Raw genomic sequence first — 17,009 nt, 5'->3', positions numbered from 1 at the left:
GCCACAGGCTACCAGGCTTAGAGTAGTACTGAAAGGGCTGTTTCTGAACTGGAGTGGATGAGGTAGATTTAGAAGAAGCTTGTTTCCTAGGGCCTCTCTTGCTTTTAGAAGGAGAAGGAGGCATGACAAGTTTCCTAATAAAGGCAGTCTTTGTTGGATAGTTCCTTTGGGGAACCTGGGAATAGGAGAAACCAGGATATGCTCCGGGTCCTGCAGCTCCTTACCTTTTTCCTGTAAAGATTTGAATAGTTCTGCAGTCGAGCTACCAAATAAGGTTTTAGTATCCAGAAGGGCATCCAAGAGTTTTGCCTTAAAGTCATCAGGCAAGGGTTGTAACCTGAGCCAAGCATATCTCCTTAAAACTGACCAAGAGGCCGCTGCCCTAGCAGAAGCATCTGCAGAATCATAACTGCACTGGATGGAATGCCTCATAACCTGGACAAAGGAGTTGAGAATGGCAGCCAGTTTTGCCTTGGCAGAAGAATCTGGAAGCTGAGAAAAGAGTTCCCCTGCATCACAGAAGAGACCCAGAGAGTATTTGGCCATGTGAGTCTGGTAATTAATTGCCCTGAAGGCCAGGGTAGCAGAGTGTATACCTTTCCCCCCCGGTCTCTCCATAACCTTGTTCTCTTTAACAGACTGCAGGAAGGAAGTAGAAGGCAATAACTTGAAGGCTTTATCAGCTGAGAAAGAAATGGTAGCTGGGTCTGCAGATGGAATTTAAACAGGAACACAGCATTCTCAGGTACCTTGTAGAACCTGTCTGGGCACTTGGGAGCAGGGGATTGAGAATCTGGCCACTTGGAAGCAGCAGTAAATGCATCCAGGAAGGCTGGCAGAACTGGGTGAATAGGAGAGAGTGATGGAGAATCCATCCGCTACGGTTCATAATACCTCTTTTGAATACCTGAGACTTGGCAGCAGTTCTATTTGAAAAATTCTTCCATTTTCTTTTGGATAGTTTCTCCAAAGGAAATATCCTCCCCAGGGTAATCTGTACCATTAGATTCCTCTTCTGGGTAGGCATACCCTAGGGGTGAAGCTATCCGTGTGGAATAGGCCAATGACTCATCTTCAGAGGATTCCTTCTCATCTGAAGAGGAGTCTGCAGCTGTCCTCTTGAATGCAGTGGAGGGAGAAAAGGACTGCAAAGGGACACAGGAAGGTGAGGACTGGTGCAAGGCCATGAAGGCATTGAAAAGGCTTTGGGAGAAAGTCTGCCAATCAGGGGGGTGTTCTGACTAGCCAAAGTAACGTGCTTAGTCTTCAATTTTTTCTTTCTAGGAGTTTCAGTGTGATGGAACGTAGAAGGGCCCAACGTCGGCCTACATTCGACTACATCAGTAAGCACATCCTCATGCACAGTGACTTGAGTGATGCCCCGAGGATCCTCGGAAATAACAAGCTGTGGTTCCCCTTTTTCACCAGAGTCGGACGCCTGCAGTTCCCTCTTCGATGTGCTGGTAGACATGGTTGGGACTTCCCCTGTGGTACCTGCCGAAGGGACATCCACCAACTCCAGAATGAAAACTGGGCCCACATCGGTCTTGGGAGGCATACCTGAGAGAGAGGGCATAGCTGGTAGATCAGGCTGAGATTTCTTCGTCTTTTTAGTTTGTGGCTTGTCCGAAGGACCGGATGTCACCTCTATCTCCCGTACCAGGTGCTTAAGATGCTGGTTCACTAAGTACAACTTAAGCGAAGCTAGACGGCTCCTTAGTGTTTTCAGGACGAATGATTTACAAATATCACAGGCGGTATGGTCATGGTCTGGGCTAGACAGAACAAACAGAGGTTGTGGGTGTTTTTATGTAGAATCTGCCTTCCATGTTGACACTTGCTCTTCCTAGCTGACATGAAATAACCCCACAAATAAGAAGTAGCAAAAAGCAAGAAAATTAGAATTGAAAAAACCCAACAGAGTACTTATCTGAACCACGGTTCAACACTAATCTGGTGAGCGAACATCTGGAGCAGGCAATCAGACAAGCAGCAAAAAAGTTCTGAGGTTGGTGTGTGCTGACGTTCGCTTTACACCAGACGTCCCTTTACAACCGACGTACGCGAGAGGATGTGCGGCATTGCACATACCTAGCAGTAGCATGTAGACTTTTGCATACTGGCCAGATGTACGGGTTTAGCTGGAAGTGAATTCCCATATGTGATGAATACTGCAGCATATGAATAGAAGGACATCAAGTGCTCTTGAGTTAACTAAACCACTGAAAGTCCCCAACAAGAACAGTGCCTAGCCCAAATACACACAACTTTACAGTCTTTAAGTAAAAGTTCAGTTAAAAGTTAAATGTTTCCCACAGAAAGTTCACACAATGATTTACATAACATCTCCTTAGAAATGCAATGACAGTCTGCACACCTTTAGTTTCCTAGCTAAATACAACCATTTTTTCAAACAAACTTACCTATTCTTCATAAAATAAATGTTAGTAGATGGCTTTCCTCAACAGGGATTTACTTGCCTGGCTCTTGAAGATGGTCAGCTGAATAACAGTTTCACAACACACAGTTAAGGAATTCTTTCTTCATTGCCAGTGCCTACTAAATCTTGGAGGTTGCACTTGTAAGAAATCTTTCACAGTTTGTATAGATTTAGCTGTATCTTCCATCTTTTCTAAAACTTCTTCAGCCTTATTACAAAACAGACGGTCCTGTTGTAAAGGAACATCCAACAATTTTGCTTTAACATGATCAGGCAGAGTTTGTTCTTTGAGCCAAGCATGCGTTCTTAGCACAGACCCAGTTACAGCAGCCCTGCAAGAGGCCTCCAAAGAATCAAAACCACATTGCAAAGTATGTTTTCCAACTTGTTCAGCTGAATGCAATAAATCCTGTAAATTTTTATTTTCCACACAGTCAGAAATTAACATAATTTTCTGTTTAAACAGTTCTATGATATGCTGTTGATATTTAAGCATATGGAATTGACAGTTTAAAGCCCTGATTGCCAAGGTTTCAGAAGTGTAAACCTTCTTACCTCATCTATCCAGCGCCCTGGAATCTCTATCAGAAGGGGTAGGGTTTTTAGCAGTAGAGGCCTTAATGCCCTTGGGACCCTGAGAAATGGTTTCAGGATCTGCAGTAGGATTTTTGAAAAGGAATCTGTGGGAGTCAGGAACTCTGTAGTATCTGCCTGGCATACAAGGAGCTGGAGGCAGAGAATCAGGAGCCATACTAGATTCTGAAAAAACATCATCAACAATGTCTAGAACAGGAGGTATAGCCAAAGACCTATGCTGAGGAAGAAGAAGAAAATCCCCAAGTCTCTTTTTATATTCAGAGAAATCCTGACTTTCCCAGTGGAAATGCTCCCTTAAGGTATGTAAAATTCCCCAAAAGAAAAATCCTCAGGAGGAGAAGCAGAAGGAATGGAATTGTCTGCATCTGAGTCCTCATAAGTAGGTATAGACAAATCCTGTTCATTAGAAGAGTCAGAAGAAATAGAATCCTGTTCAGATGATTCATAATCAATGTCTTGCCTAGGCCTCTTAGAAGGGGGGGGGGGGGGTTGGCTACCCCTGATCAGAGTAATTAAATCTTCAGTCATTTTGATCATTTGTTTTTTAGGCATAGGGTCCTGCACACGTGGCCCAGGTGTCGGTTTTTTACACATAGATTTAGACCTCGACGGCCTATCTCTGTCTTTTTCTTTGCGTTTCTTAAGTATTCCGGTAGTCGGATTGCTACCCAATGACATTTCTGGATAATTAAAGCGTGAGCCAAAATATTTAGAAGCAAAAATATACCAACGTTTAATAGTGCGTTAATTAAATTTAGCACAAAACCGACTGCAAGGTACGTTGTGGTCAGGGCCTAGGCAAAGAACAAATGAAAATCCTTATGAGGTATTTGCTTCCCACAAGTAATGCAATTATTAACTTTTACTGACATCGGTAAGGAGCAAGAAAAAGTTTCCCCAACGGGGTACTTAGCTTTTTAGTTGAAGACTTCGGTTCTGAAACTCAAAAACGAAAATTTCAGGAGTCGGCCCACCGGCACTTGCGAACTGCTTCTGCTTCGGGCACCGCACGGCAAGAAAGACTGATGTAATGGCATCGGCTGCATGTTTTATACCCCTGATGACCTGACGTCATGGAAGAAGGGACAGCAATCGAAGCAGGACCCAAGACTTTGTTAATCAGGTCAACTGAGGGCAACCTACCAGCAGATTACCCAAATGTAATGACTGCAACAATGAAACACAAAGAACATCGGAACAGGTACTGAGACATGTCCTTCAACAGGAACACCATCTGGATTGCTCTGAGATCTAGTGTCTGTATCACAGGTATGAAGCTGTGATATTGATTCAGACACTGGAAGATGATGCGTGTAATTTCTTCTGTATTCTATACCCTCAGATTGTACTAAGTAAGATCTCGACTCGACACATACACCTCTCACTTGACCAATTCGATCTAAACCTTTTGCCGTTTGCATCCTCACTATGCCTCCTTCTTTCAATAGATGAAATCTTCTCGTTTTGTCATAGTTGGACTTCTGGAATGAATGCTTTTTGAATAGTTGGGCTTAGATTGCTCTGGTGTTTTTACCATTAGGCACCAAGAAACTGGAAGTGATAGGCAAGGTTGTTCTGGTTTGCCTAGATGGAAGTCTCTGAGCAGGTGAGCCAAGTAAATTGTCAAGGGGTATATTTCTGAGATTAAGAAAATTCAAAATCACATCAGTATTGTCACGCTTTGACCTCTCTAGCAATTGCTTTGCACTTTGTACTGCACGCTCAGCTAGGCCGCGTGACTGTGGGTACTCAGGACTACTGGTAACATGGATAAAGTCCCACTCTTTTGCAAAAATTTATGAAATAGCTGACTGGTAAACTGGGCACCGTTGTCAGAAATAACTTTGTATGGACTACCATGGACTGAAAAATGACGTTTTAACTTAGTAATGACAGTACTGGACGTTAGGTTAGGTAGCAGATCAATCTCGAGCCAAGTTGAATTAAGAGTCTACTAACACTAAGTAATGTTGACTACTCCACTTGAATATGTCAGTGGCTAATGCTGACCAAAGTAGTTCAGGAATCTGATTTAGCTGAAGTGGCTCTTTTTGAAAATATGGTTTAGTACTATTGCATACTGAACAAGATGAAAGTACTTTATCTATATCCTTTGACAGAGAAGGCCAAAATACTAGTCCTCTCACCCCTGTTTTGGTAGCTTCGAAAATTAAGTGGCCATGATGCAAAATCTGGCTGTACTCATGTTGTAAGGAAGTAAGAATGACAACTTTAGGACCTTTGAAAATGATACCATCTTCCATCAACATCTCATCTCTGTACGGAAAAATAAGGTTGCACTTCTGTTGGTACACAAGATTGCTTTGATGGCCATCCAACATTGATGAACTGGTCGAGCTTTTGCAAAATTGGATCAGTCTTTGTATGATCTCTTAGCTCATCAAGTCTTGTGGTAGAAAATTACGCACTTCCATGATATTGCAGTCAAACTTCTCTGAATCAAGCTTTTCTGTGGTATTTCTGGGTGATATGGATAAGGTATCAGCCAGATAAAGAAATCTGCCTTTTGTATACACCATTTTGAAGTTGTACTTTTATAATCTGAGCACCATTCTTTGCAGTCTTACTGGAGCAGTATGCACAGGCTTCTTTAAAATAATGACTAGAGGTTGATGATAAGTCTCAATCTGGACAGCTCAGCCATAAATATAATCGTGGAACTGCAAACACAATTGCCAAACGCTCCTTCTCAATTTGAGCATATTGCATCTCAGTTTGGGTAAGAGTTATAGACGCATAGGCTACTGATCTGCCCTCTTGAAGAATAACTGCATCAAGACCAAACTCTGAAACATCACAGGAAAGAATTACTGGTTTGTGGATATCATAGTGTCTTAATGTTGGTGGACTGGCAATTTTCTGTTAGGTAATCAAATGCTCTCTTGTGTTGTTCTAACCATGACCAGGTAACATTTTTGCGTGTCAGCTCTCTTAAGGGCGCTGATAATTAAGTCTGGTATAAACTTGCCCAAATAGTTAACCATAGCAAGAAAACGTTGTAAGGCTTGGACACTGTCTGGAGCTGGCATTTCAAGAATGGCTTTTTGCTTGGAAGGATCTGGTCGTAAGCCTGAACTGGTAAATAAATGACCGACATAAGTAAAGTACAGTTGTGTACCTACCATAAAGGTAGATGTTCGAGTGTATTCACTGAAGAAAATGGCGTCGGCTGCATCTTTTATACCCCTGGCGCACTGACGTCAGGGAAGAGGCGACAGCAACCGACACCGGACCAAGACTTTGGAATTCAGGCCGACTGAGGGTAGCCGGCCAGCAGGATAACCCAAGTGTAATGACTGCAACAGTGAAACACGATGAACATCTTCTCAAAACCTGAATTTACATTACAGAGGATTGAGCTTTAGATATACTTCATGTGCTCTTTCCAGAACTTTCCTGAGGTTTCTGTCATGCTCTGTTTCACCAGTGCCTCCAACTATAAATCATCTACTATTATAGCACATGGACAGCCTGAAAAAATTTGCTCCATTGCAAGTTGAAAGACTTCACTGGCAGAATTTATTCCAAAAGGCATTCTGAGAAATCTGTATCTACCAAATGGCATACTGAATGTAGTCAGTAGTGAAGATTTGTGATCAAGCATTACTTGCCAAAATGAATTCTTAGCATCTAAGACAGAAAAAACAGTTGCATTTGGATTGAGGGTAGCAACTTCCTCGACTGTATTCATAGGATGGTGGGGTCTCTTTAATGCTTTAAGTGTCTTGGGTCAATACATATTTTGATTTCATCTGAGCTTTTCTTATGAGCAACTACCATGGAAGACACCCATTCAGTTGCATGTGTAACTGGACAAATCACAACCTGCTGCTATCCAACAGGACTTTGACTCTGTCCAGCATAGCTATCGGAACTTTTCTCGCTGGTCTGACCACTGGACTAATCTCTGGGTCTAATTTCCTGGAGTACACAACTGGAAGTTTACCTCGCTTGTCTTTGAAAATATCAGCATACTTTGAGAAAACAGCATTTGTGAAACTGGAACTAGGACATGTGTTTACATGATGGACTTCTTTGCTATAAGAAAAGAGTTTCATTTTTAAATTGTCTCTGAGACCTAATAATGACTGTACAGGTATTTTGACTACATAAAATTGCAAGCTGTAACTATTCCCAGTTGAAGAGCATGAAAGCACTACTGAGCCTTTGGTTTGAATCTCTTAACCTCCATAAGCAACAACCTTCGCACAACTGACCAAATTAAGTTGTTCACCAGCTCTTCCTCTAGCAAATGTTTCTGCTGACATAACATTGCACTTTGAACCATTGTCCACTTTGAGCTCTGTGGGTTTACCCTTAATCAGGACAGTACAAAACACTTCATTTTTTGCCAACAAATCTACTGCATTAACCTTTCATCAACCACTGACACACCATCTACACAGAAAGTAGAGTTGCAGCTTTCTATATGATCAACTTACTTTTTTGAGTGACCTTTCTTAATAAATGAATAAGGCTTGCTTGATTTACAAAGCTTTTGAAAGTGGTTCCATTTTATACACTTGTGGCATTGCTGACCAAATGCGAAGCACTTTTCTCTTTTGGACTTGTGACTGGCACCACAATTATGACAGTTAACAATGAGACTTGGCTTGGGTTTTGCTGACTCACCCCTATGCTAAACTGAGCATGTCCATTTTACTGAGCAAGTCTTACAACTTGCTGGAAAGGTACGCGCTCTCCCTGGAAATCCCGCAGGAGCTGTAGCTGACATGTGCTTAGGCCTGTTTTTGTTTGCCATGTGCTGCATGCTGTCTACGTGTGCTCTAGAGGCTACTGAAACCATGCTCTTATCACTTGCAAGCATATTAGTGTGCCTTTCTGTAAGCTTGTGTATTTGACAAATCTCAATGGCTTTGCTCAACGTTAAATCACTGTCTCGAAGCACAATCTTTCTCACTGCAGCATTATTAACACCACACATAAGCCTGTCCTTTATCAAATCTTCTTTCAAATCACCAAATCGGAACGTTTCAGCTTTGTTTCTCAAGTCAGGAATGTAAGCAGCAAATGCTTCTCCTGGATTTTGGTCTCTTGTATAAAATAAGTGCCTCTCCAATGTAACATCTGTCTGGGGGTTGCACATTCCTCTAAATTTACATTTCAAGCACTCAGGGTCCTCCCTTGATTCAGCTTGTACAACAATATGATGGTTTTCCCCTTCTCCTGCATATACTGCTGATTCATACACAAATGAATGCTCTCTTTCAATGGCTTCTGACCCTGCTAGATTAAGCAGAATAAATGCTCTTGTACGTGCACCTTCATCAGACAAAGCTGGTTGTATGAAAATATCATACTCCTGCTCAAATACTCTCCAATTCCCTGCACTATTATGATCAAACACAAGTGGACTGGGTCTGCAAAAATGCCTCTGCCATGCCAACACACAGTAATAAAGATCCTTGGAATTATGTACGAACATACACACACATACACATCAGAACTTTATACCAGAAACTTGTAATTATGTTCAACAGCACAACAGACTCTTCAAAATAACTGCACTTTGCGAAATAAGTCTCCGTAGCACAAGAACACTTTGAAATCACTGTACTTTGCTAAACCATTCTTATCAGTGTAAGAAACACTTCAAAATGACTTCACTTTGCGAATAAACTGTACATGGCTCAAGAAACTTCTTGAAATGACTTCTTCTTTCGGCTTTTCCTGGTTAGGGGTCGCCACAGCGGATCACCTGTCCACTCATGATAGGCAGTGGAGTGTTATAGTGCCGAGTTGCCAACCCGGCGCCTGACCTTCCACAGAACACACAGAACACACAGAACACACACACACACACACACACACACACACACACACACACACACACACCTAGGGCCAGTTTAGAGTGTCCAATCCACCTACAGCATGTCTTTGGGATGTGGAAGGAAACTGGATCACCCGGAGGAAATCCACACGACCACAGGGAGGACATGCAGACTACACACAGAAGGCACCCCAGCCGAGGATCGAACTGGAGAACCTCTTGCTGTGAGGTGGCAACGCTAACCGCTGCACCACCGCGGCCGCCCAAACTTCTTGAAATTACTATGTTGCGAAATAACTCTGTACAGTGTAAGAAACACTTTGAAATGACTGGACTTTGCAAATGAACTGTACACACAGCACAACAAAATTCTCGAAATGACTATATTCTGACTGCACTTTGCGAAATAACTGTACTTTGCACACAGTAAACTCTTCGAAATAATTGTTCTGTAATAAAGCACACACTGCAAGCACTTTGCACACTCTGAGGTACTTTGAACAACTTTAGTTATACTTCAAATAGCTTTAGTCAATGCAAAATAGTAGCTCATATTGAAAAACGTGGTCGTTTACTAAAAACAATGCAGTCACTTTGTTTTTCCGTCCTCATTTTGCCCTTTCATTGTACTCGTTATGCCCATTTGACCTTTATCATGCTCGTTATACTTTTCTTGTGCTTGTTAAACATTTAACATGCTCGTTATGCAAATCAGAAGTAATTCTGAATGCTCTCATAATTATTTTGAATAATTTTATCAAATATCATGGTTTCAAAACATTTTGCTTAATTAATAATACATTTTGTGCTTTTATTTTGATTAATAACGCTTTTGTGCTTTGAGTTTGATTAATAATGTGGTTTGTGAATTGTGAATGCTTTGTATAGTTTTCTTTATGAAATAAATCATTTATGTGAGTTTTAATTACCTGAAATTCATTTCAGACCTTTTTTCAAACACATGAGCAGGTTGGGATGAATCATTCCTCTATATACCTCCATTTCTAACTGTGCACCTCATGGCTCAACTTCTGGCATTTTGTTCCTCAGACATCCTAGTTCCGACACCATGTCGTTCAGGCATCCCACTTCTGACACCATGTCACTCGTCCAGTCAGGATAAAACAGGTGAACAGTTGTGGGTTCAGTTCAAGCAGCTTTATTTTATACAAACACATCAGGATTGAGGCTTAGTAACGTAAACTTAAAAAAGCTTATGAACAGACTGACTACTGCTGTTCACTCAAAATGGCGCTGCATCCTGCATGTGTTCTCTATTTATACGCACATGCCCTCACTTTGAGATGCTTCTTAAAGTCACAACACACGCTCTGATCTACAATAATCACACCTCTTGAAGGAAATGGAAGCTGGCTGAACAATGGAGTGAACTTGAGGAGGTTGAAGCAGGGACCTGGTCTTGTGGTTATATCCAGATGAATGCCTTCAGCTGCAAAAAGGACTCTCTTACCAGACTCTTCATAAAGAGCTAGTGAACACAGACATCCTCTTGAAATTCACTGAGAATGTTTCTGTTTTCTAATACCAAGAAGAGACGAGGAACCTCTGGAAATTACTGCAAATGTTCATGTAATTCTATTCTCTAGGACAATACAGGCAAAATCAGTATGGTCTTGCCTAGTAAGCTGATGGCCAAATGTACTCTTACAATGAGATTTATGCAGGAGAAGATAGGACTTCACCGGAAAAAGCAAGGATTGGCAACAAAATGTGAAAGTGGTAAAAAAAAAGAGCAGTCGTCTCTGTAGACAGAAAAACTTATGGTATGTATCAGGTGGATATATGGATATTTGCTAGTGTAGAATTTTGCCAAAAAGTGCTGAATTTTGACAAGTTGAAGAGTATAACCCAACCTAGGACCCATCAAGAAGAATATACATACTTAATCATGCTACTGTTGCAGAGCCTTACAAATTGCAACTCCCGGCATATCACCAAGTACCATGCTGAACCATGGTAAAATACAATTTTAAACCAAATGACAATTAGTACTCCATTGAGTCATAATTTACTGCATATTCCTTTCTAAACCCCCTGGCATAACTACATTTTCCTGCTTCACAGTGCACTGCAGCTCCCCACTGGTGCATAAATATTAAAAACAAACAAGGTACCATTCAAACCAAAATGATAGGCTGCCCTATTTCTGTAGTTGCTAACCTTCTCACTGACTGTTTTCTGCTTGGCGACTGCTGCTCCTCCCGGAAGGTGTAACCCATGCCATTCGCCCTTCCGGCTCACTCCGCTCCCCTACCCTGTCCCCAAATTCCACCCACCCCCACTACCTGCACTTTTATACATCCACTGACTCCTCCCCACCCAACACCTCTCCAGTCACAATACAACTACGCCAAAGCCCACCCACCTGTAGATCCACATCACCCCAAACATCCACCCCTTCTACAATGCTCTACATAACATCTCTCCCTACAACCCCATTTGCCCTACTAATCTCTCTCTTCTCTTACCTATCTCTCACTTTTTCCCAACCCTTGTCATAACTCTCACACACAATTCACTGCATCTTACCATCAACCTCACTTCCCATCCTACTCATCCATCTCACATGAACTCTTTACCTCTAACCCAATCTATTTTTTCAAAACAAAACTGCTCCCAACTCAACCCCCCTGTACTCCCTTCTTAAATGTGGTGCCAGAAAATCACTACTCTCACACAACCCAAGCTACCCTTGCCCAACACACTGCCTCACTCTTCTACTCCACAACATCTCTCTCTCACTAGCCGGCGACATCCACCCCAACCCTGGACCCATCCCTAACATCAATCTCACTAAACCCTCCACTCAACCCACAAACTCAAAGTCCTTTCACCTTACAACACTTAATGCACACAGCCTAAAAAACAAACTCCCTAACCTCCATGCCTGGCTCTGCCATAACCACCCCAACATCACCACTGTTTCTGAAACCTGGCTGAAAACCTATATAAAAGATAGCGAAATCCTACCACCAGGTTTCCAAATCATTCACAATGACAGAGCCCAGAATAAAAGAGGTGGAGTAGCAATAATGAACCCCACCTCCCATACCATAACTCCCTACTCCAAAAAATACCAACCTTTGTCAACACTGAAATTATGCCCTCTATATTCCCCCTGGTGATAATATCAAAACTCTTGAAAACATCCTGTCCTGGTTCTCCTCCGATATAAAAATGAAACCTATATACTTGGTGATACCAACATCAACTGGAATATTATTATTAACTCTGAAGCCCCGTCCCACACAATTAACCTGTACAACTTCTCCCAACTAATACAATCTCCAACCAGACCAAATAAAGATAGTACATATGGTACCATCATTGACTGGATCCCAAAAACTCACCCAAACCTTATCACCAAAGCCGGAACATTACCTGATCCTCTCAGTTCTCACCTACCAGCCTTCGCCGATTATCTCTCATCTCCACTGCATAACCACCACCACTACATCCAAACCCGCAACCTCTCCTCTTTCAACACCCTAACTTTCTCCAAATGCTTAAAGCATACTGACTGGTCCCCTTTAAAAACCCTTCCTCTGGATGATTCCATTTCCTACTTTAACCACTCATTCCTAACCCTTCTCAATCAGCAAGCCCCGCCCTGGAACCAAACGCATCAAAACCAACCCTGCCCATAGTTATTGAAAAATGCTAAACTAGCCTTGCACCAAAGGGACAAAAAATGGAAACAATATCAAAAACATAAAAACCCTAAAACCCTCAGAGTATAAGGAATTACGAACCTCCGCAAAAAAAAAAATAATTAAAGACCGCAAAGTCCAGTACTCCAAACTCCAGTCCTTGCACTCAACAAATCCCAAAAAATTCTGGGACCCCATCTTATCCATGCTGCATCCTTGCAACAAAGAAAACCCCTGCCCAGACGCCAACCTCTCCAACCTTGAAACAGCCAGCCAAGTTCAACTCATTCTTCATAGACTGCATCGCTAAACTATCAGCCTCCTCCACCGCCACCCCCTCCCACCCCAACTACCATCCCAATCAACCTTCCTCCACATCCTTCTGCTTCAAATCCATCCCCACAAGCACTATAAAAAGACTTCTCAAACTCAAACCCTGTCGCAATGCACCAGACAACCTTACACCCACCTTCCTCAAACAATCTGCAGACAGCATTGCCTATCCCATCTCTACTCTTATAAATAGATCCAAACAAGAATCATACGTTCCTTCTGTCTGGCACCATGCTTACATTATCCCCCTCCATAAAGGTGGCAAAAAATACTGATACCACCAACTTCAGGCCTATTGCCATTCTTTCCCCTCTTTCTAAAATACTAGAGAAAACAATGCAAGCACAACTCATGGCAGACCTAACACTAAACAACCTCCTCTCCCCTACCCAACATGGCTTCTGCCCTGCCCACAGAATCATGACTGCCCTTCTTTCCTTTCTTGAAACCATAAACCTCGAACGTGACTCAGGCAAGTTCGTATTCACACTATTCCAAGATCTGTCAAAGGCCTTTGACACCATCTCACACACCCTACTTATATCCCAACTCTCCACCCTACACCTCTCTCCCACCACCATCATCTGGTTTTCCAGCTACTTGTCCAACCACCAACAAGCTGTCTAATGGAAAACTTCAACCTCCCCCTTCCTTCCCACACCCTCAGGTGTCCCACAAGGTTCTGTTCTTGGCCCTCTTCTCTTCAACCTATTCATTAACAGCTTTCATCAATCCATCCCAGACTCATCTATAATCCAATATGCAGATGACTCAATCATCTGCTCAGCCTTCTCTACCTCCGAGCCCCTAGCAAAAACCCAACCAGCCTTCTCCAAAACAGAAACCTGGAGGCAGTCTAACCATCTGGCGCTAAATACAAATAAAACCAAACTAATGTTTTTTTCCCCTACCAAAAACTCCATTGACAAATCCACATTCACCATACAGAGCCAAAACAACACCCTCTTTGAAATCATTCCTAACACCAAGCTTCTTGGCATCATTATTGATGAAGAACTAAAATTTGACACCCACATCTGCTCCGCAGTCAAGAAAACCCACCAAAAGTTAGGTCTCCCCTACAGGCACAACCGCTTCCTAAGCCCCTCTACCCATCAAACTCTTGCATCCACCTTCCTACTGTTCTCCCTTATGTATGGTGCCCTTCTTTTCACCAATCTCCGGTCCAAACTTGAATCTTGCTACAAGATCTCCAAATTTGCAACCAATTCAAAAAACTCATCCCACCACTGCCACTCCCCTCCTCACCCTCAACTGGCTTGAACTACCCAACTACCTCAGTTACCTACAACTCACCATTGCCCACCAGCTCATCTTTAAACCTGCCAACTGCCCAGCTCTCACTACTTCCTTAAAACTTTACATTCCCAACCGTTCACTCAGATCCAAAAAAGTACAGTTGTGTACACTTACCATAAATGTAGATGTTCGAGTGTATTCATTGTTGCAGTCATTACAGTTGGGTAATCTGCTGGCAGATTGCCCTCAGTCGGCCTGATTAACAAAGTCTTGGGTTCTGCGTCGGTTGCTGTCCCTTCTTCCACGACGTCAGGTCGTACGGGGTATAAAACATGCAGCCAACGCCATTACATCAGTTTTTCTTGCCCCAGATGTCAGGTGCCTCCAAATGGGGAGCGAATAAAATTAAAAACACAAAAATATACCTCCAACCAAAAACAAATACACCAAAAAGGCTTTTAAGCATAGTAAAAGAAAGTAGAGGTATAGTCAGAGAAAAACAGGGGGCTGGAGGGAGGGTAACCGGGACTGCAACAGTGAATACACTCTAACATCTACATTTATGGTAAGCGTACACAACTGTACTATGTTCTTCATGTTTCACTGTTGCAGTCATTACATTTGGGTAGATTCCCAACACTATGGTTGGGAGGAGGCATGTATACAGCATTAGGACCAGCTATAAGGACCTGCAAGACAGCAGTGGCAAAGCCAGCTCTGGATTTAGAGAAAATTGGTAAATGATAATGCTTGGTGAAAGTATGAACAGAACACCAGGTAGCAGCTTCTAGAATATCCCTGGTAGGAACACCTCTGAGAAAGGTTGTAGAAGTAGATGCAGCCCTGGTGGAGTGAGATCTGATCCCCTGGGTGACAGGTTTTCCATGGTACCTATAGCAGAAATGAATGCAATGACTTATGCATTTAGAAATGGTTTGTTTTGAAATAGCCTTCCCCTCTGCCCCAGCAGCAAATGCTACTAGCAATTGTTCAGATTTTCTTCAAAATTTATTTCTGTCCAAGTAGAATCTAAGTTGTCTGTGCACGTCGAAAGAATGCAGAATCCATTCCCCTTTGTTCTGTGGATTGGGAAAGAAGGCTGGCAAATGAATAGACTAATTAAGAACCACACTGGAAACCGCCTTGGGCATGAAGGATGGACTGGTCCTCAGAGATACCCTTTCCACTTGAAAGATGATGAAAGGCTCCACTGCCATAAGGGCCTGTAATTCAGATATCCTTCTAGCTGAAGTGATTGCTAAAAGGAAGGCTGTTTTCCAAGAAAGAAAGTTTTAGTCTGCAGTAGCAGCTGGCTCGAAAGGAGGTAGAGTGAGCTTCTCCAAAACAAATTTAAGGCCCCAGGCAGGGATAGGAACTCTCCTGGGAGGTCTCAAGTTCTTTGCCCCTCTGAGATACTGCTTGAGCAGGGGGATGAGAAAAGAGGGGTGGTTCTGTGTTATAGTGAGCTGAAATAGCTGAAGCGTGGATTTTAATAGAGGAAAAAGACAGGCCCTTGTGAAGCATCTCAGTTAAGTGTTGCAAAATCTGAGGTAAATTGGACGCTGCTGTGCTCATCCATAAAGATTGGTTCCAGGCACAGAATCTTTTCCATTTGTCTGCATAAGATTTTCTACTACTAGGTCTTCTTGCCTAAAAGATGACATCCATCACAGGTTTGCTGAGGGATACTAGGGGTGAATTTAAGTGAATAGCCAGGCTGCAAGGTTCAATGTTGGAAGCTGAGGGTGCAGAACCTGGTTCTTCTGCTGAGACAGCAAGAAAGGTGCCCGGGGCAGGTGCCATGGAAATGTTTGTGACACACTGCGCAGGAGCGGGTACCAGTGTTGGCGTGGCCAGTCGGGAGCAATCAAAATCATTCTTGGTTTGTCCTGTTTGACTTTTAGCAGAACTTTGGAGAGCAGAGGTAGAGGGGGAAAGGTGCAGACTGATAGATTTTTCCAGCTGAAGGACAGAGCATCCACTTTCCAGGCTGTTTTGTGGGAAGTCCTTGTGCAAAACTTGTCCAACTAGTATTTCTGGGGGGAGGCAAATAGATCTATGTCTGGGCTCCCCCATTTGGTTGTCAACATGTTGAAAATCCGTGATTCCAGTTTCCACTCGTGTGGGTCCATGAGTTTTCTGCTTAGTCCGTCTGCCAGTGTATTCAATTTTCCTGGCAGGAATTGAGCTTGTAGATGCACTTGGTAGCTCAAAGCTGTGTTCCACAATGCCATGGCTAGTCTGCAGAGGGGATAGGAATGTGTAACCCCCTGCTTGTTTATGTAGCACATAACTGTAGTGTTGTCCGTCTTTACCATTAGTTGTCCTGGAAGAATGTAGTCCTTAAAGGCTGTCAGAGCGTTCTGTACAGCTAACATTTCTTTTTGATTGATACTGTAGGTGCATTTAATTTGGGTTCCATTTGCCCTGAATGCACTTCCCTGCCAGGTGAGCCCCCCCATGCATAGTCTGATGCATCTGTAGTTAGGGTTTGGCTGGCAGGGGGTAGTGTGAATGGCAGTCCCTTGTTTTGGTGGCAGGCCTCTGCCCACCATAGGAACTCCAGGTGTAGGCAAGGTATGATAGGAATCATTGTTTCCAGGCTGTGACAATGTTGACTCCATAGACTTTTTAAGTACCACTGTAGTTTCCTCATATGCAGTCTTGCATATGGAATTAGAAGAATGCAGGAGGCCATGAACCCCAAGGCTTGCAGTATTTGTCTTGCAGATAGCAGGGTTTTTGTGGCCACTTGTTTGAAGTAAGTTACCAAATGAATTTGCTTCTCTGGCATGAGGAAAGCCATCTAGGCAGTTGTATTCAAGCTTGCACCCAGGAATTTCATCTGTTGAGAGGGCACCAATTGTGATTTATTTTCATTTATGGTGTACCCCAG

The 17,009-nt window shown here is 42.8% G+C and overlaps 1 protein-coding gene across 1 annotated transcript in view; it reads right to left on the bottom strand.

The window, feature by feature from the left end:
* SFMBT2 (Scm like with four mbt domains 2) overlaps positions 1-17,009 on the bottom strand; it is a 2,938,510-nt gene that overhangs the window by 791,410 nt on the left and 2,130,091 nt on the right. The gene's annotated exons all lie outside the window — the stretch shown is intronic.

This window comes from Protopterus annectens, chromosome 11.part0 (assembly GCF_019279795.1).
Source record: "Protopterus annectens isolate FY-2018-M chromosome 11.part0, PAN1.0, whole genome shotgun sequence".
NCBI lineage: Eukaryota > Metazoa > Chordata > Ceratodontiformes > Protopteridae > Protopterus > Protopterus annectens.
The sequence above is the reverse complement of the archived record's forward strand: the minus strand, read 5'-3'. Positions and strand labels throughout refer to the sequence as shown.